This window comes from Gekko japonicus, unplaced genomic scaffold (assembly GCF_001447785.1).
Source record: "Gekko japonicus isolate JY-2015 unplaced genomic scaffold, Gekko_japonicus_V1.1 scaffold2219, whole genome shotgun sequence".
NCBI classification, from domain to species: domain Eukaryota; kingdom Metazoa; phylum Chordata; class Lepidosauria; order Squamata; family Gekkonidae; genus Gekko; species Gekko japonicus.
The window spans coordinates 216490-227599 of NW_015160900.1; the positions used below are offsets into that span (position 1 = coordinate 216490).

General features: G+C 47.9%; 1 protein-coding gene across 1 annotated transcript in view; it reads right to left on the bottom strand.

Annotated features, from left to right (window-relative positions):
• TNRC18 (trinucleotide repeat containing 18) overlaps window positions 1-11110 on the bottom strand; it is a 146926-nt gene that overhangs the window by 119526 nt on the left and 16290 nt on the right. The gene's annotated exons all lie outside the window — the stretch shown is intronic.

Below are 11110 nucleotides of genomic sequence, written 5' to 3' on the forward strand. Positions count from 1 at the left end.
AGTGGGGGTTGCCTTCTCACACACTTCCGGTGATGTCAGAGGGTGTGGCATATGCAAATAAGTTATCCTAATGAGTTATGCTAATGATCTCCCGCACCTGTTTTTCTACGAAATGACCCCTGGTTAAACTGCTTGGGGCTCTTTAGCTCGGAGAAACGACGGCTGAGGGGTGACATGATCGAGGTTTATAAGATTATGCATGGGATAGAGCAGGTCGAGAAAGAAGTACTTTTCTCCCTTTCTCACAATACAAGAACTCCTCGTGGGCACTCCATGAAATTGCTGAGCGGTTGGGTTAGAACAGATAAAAGGAAGTCCTTCTTCACCCAACGAGTGATTCACACGTGGAATTCACTGCCACAGGAGGTGGTGGTGGCTACAAGCATGGACGGCTTCGAGAGGCAACTGGATAAACATATGGAGCAGAGGTCCATCAGTGGCTATTAGACACAAGGTATAGATAGGGGCTCTCGGTCTGGGGCAAGTGATGCTCTGTATTCTTGGCGCTTGGGGGGGGGGAACAGTGGGAGGGCTTCTAGTATCCTGGCCCCAGTGCTGGACCTCCTGATGGCCCCTGGTATTTGTGGCCACTGTGTGACACAGAGTGTTGGACTGGATGGGCCACTGGCCTGATCCAATATTGGAAGGGTAGGCAAGGTTCAAACTTATAGACAGGGGCTGAACCCCAAATTAACATGATGAAGATGTGCAAAGGCAAACTAGATAACAAGCAAAGGTTATAAGGTCAACAGCTGTAAAGCAATAATATGTCAAAATAGCAGACAAATGTGTAAAGGTATCTTTTCTAATACTGGGAAGTAAACTGATGCTCTCAGGCGTGGAGGTCTCTTAACAGCATTTCCCCCCCTTTTTTGAGATGGATGCAGCAAAACATCCCAATATTCCTTGCATTACATTCAGTATCCTAATATACTATTCTGAAAAATACAATTAAAATACAGAGGATGCATAGTCCTTCTGGTTGATAACACATATATCAGGCCTGAATGAGTTAGCATATGTAACGAGATAAGAAACCAATATCCCTGTTGAGTCCTGGGGAGGTTTTTGTTCCAAGTGTTGTAATAACTTGTAAGAAGAAGAAGAGAAGAGATTGGATTTATACCCCGCCCTTCACTTGGAGTCTCAGAGCGGCTTACAAACTCCTTTCCCTTCCCCTCCCCACAACAGACACCCTGGGAGGTGGGTGGGGCTGAGACACAAACTGCTCTTTCAGATACAGCTGTGTCAGAGCTTGTGACTGACCCAAGGTCACATCAGCAGCTGCATGTGGCGGAGTGGGGAAATCAAACCCGGTTCTCCCAGATTAGAGTCCGCACACTTAGCCACTACACCAAACTTCCCTTTCCATTCTGTTCCTGAAGTTCCTTGGTATCTAAACCTTTGTTGTCTTTGCGAGGGCTAGTGGTATGGTACAGCCTGATCTTGTCACATCTCATAAGCTAAGCAGGGTTGGTACTTAGAAGGGAGACCACCAAGGAAGACTCTGCAGAGGAAGGCAACGGCAAACCACCTCTGCTTCTCCCTTGCCTTGAAAGCCCCTTGCTGGGGTCGCCATAAGCCCCTTGCTCTCTTAGTGAGGATTCACTCCCCTTTTCCAAATGGTCAATAAAAAATACTTCTCCAAACACTTTGAAACGGGCACCTGCATTGGTGGATGTTAAACAGTCAATGTTAAAAGGATTCAACAAAAAGGGGGTTGCTGAACATTGATATAACATTGCGAACGCTTCTAAATATTTTCCAAGGTTTAGGAACCTGGCAAGACATGCCTTGTGAATTTCAAGCTCATCTGTGCCTATGAAACATGGGTTTCCCAGTGCCAATTTCCCTGTTAGTTGTCTGCCCGTAAGACTGAAACAGGAGACCTTTCGCGTGTTAGCTTATTAAACAAAACGTACGTCCTTTGTTTCATTCACAGGCCTAGCAAATAATCTTTCCTTGAGGCTTCAATACACACGTACACGGTACATTTCAAGATACAGCAAGTCAGTTGGAGAGATCTGGGTTTTAATCCCCACCAGGAAACTGGCAACCTGCAGCCTATCGCTTATGCATGAGTTCACTCTCTCTCTCTCAAAACCTAACTTACCGCACAGACGGGTAGCAGCAATAAAACCTAATAACCCCCATGTGTGCCGCCTCCGGAGTGCCTCGCAGGAAGGGTGGGGACGCCACGCAATAAGTAAATAAACGAAATTGCTTAATCGCTCGTCTTGTTTAGGTGGCAGCTATGCCCCGGTGCTGGCACTGCCACCAGAAACTCAGCGAAATGATGCGTATGGGTTCCTGACATAGAAGGAGAAAGCAGAGATGGAAGACTGGGGATTTTTCAAGGAAGTAATATAGACTCGGAATCACAGCCAATCTGTAGCCAGGGCCTGGGGCATGATGGAGGAGGAAGAGGAAGAAGAAGAGGAAGAGGAAGAAGAAGAGGAAGAAGAAGAGGAGGAAGAGATTGGATTTATACCCCGCCCTTCACTACCCAAAGGTGTCTCAGAGCGGCTTACAAACTCCTTTCCCTTCCCCTCCCCACAACAGGCACCCTGGGAGGTGGGTGGGGCTGAGAGAACTCTTGACAGAAACAACTCTTTTCCAAGAACAGCTCTTATCAGAGCTACAGCTTGCCCAAGGTCATCCAGCCAGGTGGAAGTGGAGGAGTGGGGAATCAAACCCGGTTCTCCCAGAATAGAGCCCGCACACTTAACCACAACACCAAACTGGCTTACAGCCTGCACCGGGGTAGAGTTGGCAACTCTGGGTTCAGAAATACCCAGAGATTTGAGGGTGGGAATAAGAGTGTAGGGTTGGGGGGGTGAGGGCCCTTGGTACGGTATTAAACCTGGGACCTTCTGCATGCCAAGCAGAGGCTCTGCAACTGAGCCAGGGTCTCAGGCACAGAGGTCTTTCCCATCACCTCCTACCTGATCCTTTTACCTGGAGATGCCGGGGATTGAACCTGGGACCTTCTGCATGCCAAGCAGAGGCTCTGCCACTGAGCCAGGGTCTCAGGCACAGAGGTCTTTCCCACCACCTCCTACCTGGTCCTTTCACCTGGAGATGCCGGGGATTGAACCTGGGATCTTCTGCGTGCCAAGCAGAGGCTCTTCCACTGTGCCAGGGTCTCAGGCACAGAGGTCTTTCCCATAACTTCCTACCTGATCCTTTTACCTGGAAATGCCGGGGATTGAACCTGGGCCCTCCAACACACCAAGCAGATGCTCTTCCACTGAGCCATGGGCCCTCCCCCTGATTTCATTGGTTTCTCACTTCTTCAGACATGCAGAAATCAAACTGGGAACCCTCCTTATGTGGAAAACTGGGAGGGAATTCAGGCAGAGAGTGAATTCCATCATGGATAGTTTAAGTGTAAATTCTCCCATGGGAATCATTCCATGGCCCAAAGTAGACAGCCTCTGGTCCCTGAAGGCTTCCACGTAGAGGGGGGAGCAGTATGGTGCAGTAGCTAGGGAGTCAGATGAAGCTCTGAGAGACCCAGGTTCGAATCCTCCCTCAGCCATGGAACTTAATAGGTAGCCCTGGGGCAGTAAGTCTACCCTACCCTAAACTATTTATGTATTTTATTTAAAACATTTATCAGCGGCCTTCCCACCTTGCAGAACCCAAGGCAGCAGACAACGCAAATAAAACAACAACTTTAAAATACACACAATCGACCACAATTTAAGTTCTCAGTTAGGACTGCCAGTAAATAAATGGAAATCAGTCATGCAATCCTGATGAAGAAGAAGAAAGAAGAAGAAAGAAGAAGTAAGAAGAAGAAAGAGGAGATTGGATTTATACCCCGCCCTTCACTTGGCGTCTCAGAGCGGCTTACAAACTCCTTTCCCTGCCCCTCCCCACAACAGACACCCTGTGAGGTGGGTGGGGCTGAGAGAACTCTGACAGAAACTGCTCTTTTTCAAGCTGTGCCAGAGCTTGTGACTGACCCAAGGTCACATCAGCAGGTGCAAGTGGAGGAGTGGGGAATCAAACCCGGGTCTCCCAGATTAGAGTCCACACACTTAACCACTACACCAAACTGACAAAACAAACCTGTAAGAGGGGGGAAATATTCCTACAGAATCTTATTTAACAAACTCCTCCCTAACAAATGCATGTCTCTTGCAAATGTATTGAAGTTATACTTTGTATGTCCTTAAAGAGTTTTGAACGTCTGTATAGTTTATTTGTTACAGTCTTCAAACCACTTATAGAATCTTGACCATGTATTGTCAGATGTTGAGTCTGGTTGTCCTTTCAAGATTAAAGTTAATTTGTCCATCTCTGCAGTTTCCAAAATTCTACTTAAAATTTCTTCTCGAATATTTAGCATACAGCATTCTCGCTGTTGTAATTACATGCAATATAAGAGAAGAATCATGTTTTTTACAATTTCCGGGTAAAATATCAAATAAAGGCGCCTTTAAAAAGAAGAAGAAATTAGTCGTGCTATCCTAAACAAAACTGGAGAGAGAGAGAGGGTCCAAAGCTAAGTGGAACAAGAAGAAGATGTTCGGCGATTGAACGTATTTTCTCCTGCTTTTCCAAAACAGATTCCTCACAGTGGCTCACATAACAGGCAATCAAAACCACAAAATGTAATTAAAACGAAGATAAAACAACACATGCAATTTGAAGCCATCGCCGCTGAGTCAGAGACCCATTAGAACGATCACCGGAGTCGCGGCGCAACAACTAGGAATCACTGCTAGTCTTCCCAACATGAGAGCCAGCCCAAAGCCAAGGGTAATGAAGAACTCCTTGCCCCATGCTCAGATGTCAACAGCGTCATTTCCACACAGGTGTGGTGAGGGAGTTCCAGACAGGCAAGGCCACAACTGATAAGGCCTTGTTTCTCCAGTCGCCAACCAGTTCACGAGTCTAGGCTGGGTTGCACAGGGAAGAGGCTCTGAAGAACAGGCCAGCAGGTCCTTCAGATAACCTGTTTTCGAATTGCGTAAGGCATCATTTAGTTTGCTGTCAAATCACAGCTGACTCATGGCAATTCTCAAGCCAAGAGCAGTTCAGAGGCGGTTTGCCGTTGCCTGCCTCTGCCACATGACCCTGGTATTCCTTGGAGGTCTCCTCTAAGCTGTGGAGTCTTGTGAGCAAAAATTCTACTTTGTGAGCTACCGGCGTTAAAGTTGCGAGCGAGCGGTTTGGCTGCTGCATCAATCAGTTTGCTCTGGAGCCGTCCCTTCCTGAGCGGAGACAAAAATATGTGTGAGCCGGAGGCTAAAGACCTGTGAGCTGGCTCACACTTCACTCAGCTTAGAGGGAACACAGGAAGTTTCCCATCATTCTCTTGTGTTTCGATTCTCTTGTGTGCACCCTCTCCAAAGCTTATTTGGGGAGGGGGGTCCTTCATAAGGAAACAGAGAGGAGGGTCCCTGAAAGAGAGCTGGGCCACCGGCTACCAGTCCTCCCCAGCAACAAAATGCTTCAGAGAAAGGTGGATTGTCTGGGATGCTTACGTAGTTTAGATGGGGCAACAATGAGGCCCTAGAGACTTGGCCAGTGTCCCGTATATGCACACAGAATGCTTCCCTACCCCAGGGCTGCCAACAGGGGGAAACAGGGGGTACAAAGTTTGAAGCTAGAATGGTCCTACATTCATGACAATGCTGGTTTGCCAACCTTTTTCAGCAGCGATTTTTTTAAAGAAAGCTCTGCATGGCTGCTAACTTTTTAAACTACAAGGGTGAGGGAAACATTTCCCTATCGTGAGTTGCTCCTAAGCTCGCCAACCAACCTGATATGCCTTGGTCTCTCTCTCCCCCCAACTTCTAATTCTTCTGCGTCTAACCCCCCCCCCCCCCCCCACCACCCACACCTTCGCTCCCGCCCCTGGCTGGGGAACTAAAATATGCTTAATAGTAGAACAGAAAACCGCTGTGTCAAATTAATACTTCCCAATATATCGAAGTGGAGAAAGGGTGATCTTCGCATCTTTACATGCATTGCGATCTGTATTCATCTGTATTGGAAGTCATAAACGTGGAACAGTGGATGCCTTTGTTGAATGCCTTGGTTTCAATGTATGTCACATGCTGCATAATTAATTCATTGAATAAACTACTATGACGTGACATCCACTGGTTCAGACAACTTTAAAAAGGAATTGGACAGATCCATGGAGGTTGAAAGGTCTGTGAGTGGCCATTAGCTACGATGACCAAATAGAACCTCCATGTTCAGGGGTAGTAAACTCTTAAATGCCAGTTTGAGGGGCAGCTAGAAGAGGACATGGGACTAGAGCAGTGATGGCGAACCTTTTAGAGACCGAGTGCCCAAACTGCGACCCAAACCCCACTTATTTATCGCAAAGTCCCAACACGGCAATTTAACCTGAATACTGAGGTTTTACTTTAGAAAAAACAACTCATACATTAACTTAAGATGATCCAAACAAAGTAAGGAAAGCAATCCCAAATGCTACTCCGTCATGCGGCACCCGGGTCTCGAACTGCTGAACGACCAACCTTCCACAGCCTCCAGTTCAGCGTCTTCACCACTTGAGCCACCGCAGCTCCTACCCTCATTTTTACAGAGGGTTTAAAAATATTATTCAATAATCTCACTGCTTCCTCTGCATTTTTCAGTATGCTACCGAATTATTAAAGTGTGTGGGACGAAAGGAGACTACAGTGTTTTTTTATGTTGAGGGAAAGGTCTCAGCCTGTGCTGAAAACAAACTTAGTCTGAGTCCTAGTGAGATCTTTGCATAAACTGAGTAACTAGAAAATACAAATTCTAGAGATGAAGAAGAGTTAGATTTATACCTCACCCTCCACTCAGAGTGGTTTACAATCTCCTTTCCCTTCCCCTCCCCACAACAGACACCCTGTGAGGTCGGTGGGGCTGAGAGAGCTCTGAGAGAACCGTGACTGACCCAAGGTCACCCAGCTGGCTACATGAGGAGGAGCAGCTGTTTTTTACAGCCTACTTTCCTCTATCTGAAGAAGTCTCAGAGCGGCTGACAGTCTCCTTTCCCTTCCCCTCCCCACAACAGACACCCTGTGAGGTCGGTGGGGCTGAGAGAGCTCTGAGAGAACCGTGACTGACCCAAGGTCACCCAGCTGGCTACATGAGGAGGAGCAGCTGTTTTTTACAGCCTACTTTCCTCTATCTGAAGAAGTCTCAGAGCGGCTGACAGTCTCCTTTCCCTTCCCCTCCCCACAACAGACACCCTGTGAGGTCGGTGGGGCTGAGAGAGCTCTGAGAGAACCGTGACTGACCCAAGGTCACCCAGCTGGCTACATGAGGAGGAGCAGCTGTTTTTTACAGCCTACTTTCCTCTATCTGAAGAAGTCTCAGAGCGGCTGACAGTCTCCTTTCCCTTCCCCTCCCCACACCAGACACCCTGTGAGGTCAGTGGGGCTGAGAGAGCTCTGACAGAAACTGCTCTTGAGAGAACAGCTCTGAGAGAAACTGTGACTGACCCAAGAAGAAGTGTTCGATTTATACCCTGCCCTTCACTACCCAGAGGAGTCTCAGAGCAGCTTACAATCGACTTCCTTTCTTCTCCTCACAACAGACACCCTGTGAGGTAGGTGGGGCTGAGAGAGCTCTCTGGAGAACTGCCCCTGAGAGAAGAGCTCTGAGAGAACTTGTGGCTGACCCAAGGTCACACCAGCAGCTGCATGTGGAGGAATGGGGAATCAAACCCGGTTCTCCAGATTAGAATCCACTGCTCTTAACCCCTACACAAAACCAAAAAAGAATCTTGTGCAGCCATAAAAACATAACACGGATTGTAGTTCCAGTTCCCATGGTCAGAATCTATTTTATCCGATGCATGAAGTGGACTCTCAGTCTGCAGATATTGCAGCACACATGAGGAAAAATATTTGTTAGGAAGAAAAGCTGTCGCAATCCCCCATAAAATGCATGCCATGGATCTATGATACCTTGCCAGTTTGGTGTAGTGACTAGGAGCGCGGACTCTAATCTGGGAGAACCGGGTTTGATTCCCCACTCCTCCACTTGCAGCTGCTGGTGTGGCCTTGGGTCAGTCACAAGTTCTCTCAGAGCTCTTCTCTCAAGGGCAGTCCTCGAGAGAGCTCTCTCAGCCCCACCTGCCTCTCAGGGTGTCTGTTGTTGGGAGGGGAAGGGAAAGGGGATCGTAAGCCACTCTGAAACCCCTTCATGTAGCGAAGGGCGGGGTATAAATCCAATCTCTTCCTCTCTTCTTCTTCTTGTAATTAATATCATCTGTTAATTTTTAAAAACTCGTACGCAAGGAAAGCAGAAAACTGGGCATAAGCCCCATTGAATAGATCAGGACTTGCTTCTAAGGATACTTGCTTCTAAGGATTCGGTGTACTGAGGATCTGTACCTTCAACCTGATCAGGAGCACGAACGGGGCCACTCTGGAAATTATTTCCCCGGGTTAAATTCGGTCTCCCAACCAGTGTCCCCTCTAAGCTGAGTGAGTGTGAGCTAGCTCACAGTTTTTTAGCCTCTGGCTCACACCTTTTGGTCTCAAGCTCCGGAAGGATGGGGCTCCAGAGCAAATTGATTGATGCAGCAGCCAAATCGCCCGCTCACAGCTTTAATGCCCAGTAGCTCACGAAGTAGAATTTTTGCTCACAAGACTCCACAGCTTAGAGGGAGCCTTGCTCCCAACCTGCCCCGGTTCTCCCGCTCTCTTTATACCTCTTTAAAGCAGCAGCAGGAGACGGTGGGATGAGTGGGGAGAGAGAGCTAGCTGGATTTTCGCATCTGGGAATCAGAATTACTTCCTAAAGTGAGCATACGTGCAGGAAGACAATGCTATCTGGAGACCTGGCCCACCCATGTTCCTTCCCTGGGCGATGAAACGGACTTCTCGCATCTCCCCAGCTCTCCTTCCCTGCTTGGGGTTCTTTCTGAAGTCCTTTTCGCGGTTTAGCACTCCCTGAGAGAGACTGACATCTCACTTAACTCAATGGGGTTCAGTCCCAGGTAACAATTATTGTCCCTTTCCAGGGCTATCTTTGGGCAGGAACGCACAGGAACGGAGTTCCGGCTGGCTCCCGAGTTGGCCACACCCAGCAGGAACTCATTAGCATAACAGACCACACCCAACTGCAGAAACTCATTAGGATTGGCTACATTAGGGGTGTGTGGCCTAACATGCAAAGGAGTCCCTGCTACAAAAAAGGCCCTGGGTTTGGACAACAAACAAGGTAAACAGAATAGGAAGCAAAAGGTGGGTGTGTCTGGATGACCACACTTCTGGTAACATGGGGTGTGTGGCCTAATATGCTAATAAGCTATGCTGTCAGGGGTGTGTCCTAATAAGCAAATGAATTTCTGCTGTTGGGTGTGGCCTATTATGCTAATGAGTTCCTGCTGGGCTTTTTCTACAAAAAAAGCCCTGGTCCTTTCACAGTAACAGAAAGCTAAGAGAATTAAAGTCTGAGTCCAGGGGGCACCTTTAAGACCAACAAAGTTTTATTCTGGGTGTCAGCTAGCTCACACTTAACACGGCTTAGAGGGAACACTGTTGGTACCTGGAATCATGGTCGGTTTTTCACCCCCCTCGCCCATACTCTTATTCCTCTCTCTCTCTCTCTGCAAGACCCGCAACTTACTTGAGAACTCAAATCCCCTAATTTCACCTGTGCATCTTCCCTGCACTCTTTCTGGACACAAATCTTAACTACCTGCCCAAATCTTCCCCATTTCTCCCAACCAGGTCAACGACAGTGATTTCTCTCAGTTGGACGAAGGGCCACCGGCCCCATTTGAAAAGGGTTTCCTTAGTGGAAAGCCCTACTGATTTCAAGGGCGCTTACTTCCAAGAAAGAGCACGCAGGATGGATTCGTTCTGTAAAACACTGATATACTGACTCGAGAATGCTAACAAAGCGATGAAAAGCAGTATAATAAAAACAAATATAAAGCAGAGAAAACCAGGCTGCAACAAACAATAGATATCAATTATCCATCGTCAGCATTGTAGAAAACACAGCCCCAGAACAAACAATAAATATCAAGTATCAATAATCAGCAGCCCTATAAAACAAACTAGAGGGCAAAAGAAAGGAGGGGAAGAAGTATGCAGTGCTAAAAGCCTGGGAAAACAGAACCGCGGTGCCTAAAATGCCACAGGTGAAGCAGGGCTATTTTTGGGCAGGAACGCACAGGAACGGAGTTCCGGCTGGCTTCCAAGTTGGCCACGAACAGCAGGAACTCATTAGCATAATAGGCCACCCCCAACAGCAGGAACTCATTAGGATTGGCTACATTAGGGGTGTGTGGCCTAACATGCAAAGGAGTCCCTCCTACCAAAAAAGGCCCTGGGTTTTGACAACAAACAAGGTAAACAGAATAACAAGCAAAAGGTGGGTGTGGCTGGATGACCACACTTCTGGTAACATGGGGGTGTGGCCTAATATGCCAATGAGCTGTGCTGTCAGAGGTGTGGCCTAATATGCTAATAAGTTCCTGCTGTTGGGTGGGGCGTATTATGCTAATGAGTTCCTGCTGGGCTTTTTCTACAAAAAAAGCCCTGAGGTGAAGAATGTGGGGAGAGAATTCCAGAGATTAGGGGCCACAACGGAAAAGATCCTGTCTCTAAGTAGCCACCCACCTCCTCTCGAAAGATGCTGGGCTTCTATCAAAGATCTTAATGCTTATCAGGCAGGTCCACATGGAAACAAAACAGGCAGCTCGGTCTAATTCTGACCATGCTTAATCATGAATCAGTCAGAAGTCTGCTCATTTCAGCCTCCCTTTTACTCAACATTGAACATGACAATCCTCGTTCTCTCCCCAGTGTACATACTGAGCACAAGTAGACCAGATGGCTAGACTAGAATGGTCAATTTATGCTTGCATGCTCCCCCCCCCCCACCGATACCCCAAGGAAGAGGCTTGGCTTAGCCCCAGAGGGGTCTGAGAAAGAACGTAACCGGCCAAAGGTCTCCCAGTGAGCTTCCTGCCAGAGTGGGGATGCAAACCCGAATCTCACAAATCTTAGCCTGCCTCTACTCCACGCTGCGTGGCTCCCATCTCGTGGTCTTGTCAGCCTCGCATACGGTGGCCAGCTCCAGGTTGGGGAATACCTGGAGGTTTTGGGGGTGGGGGCTGGGGAGG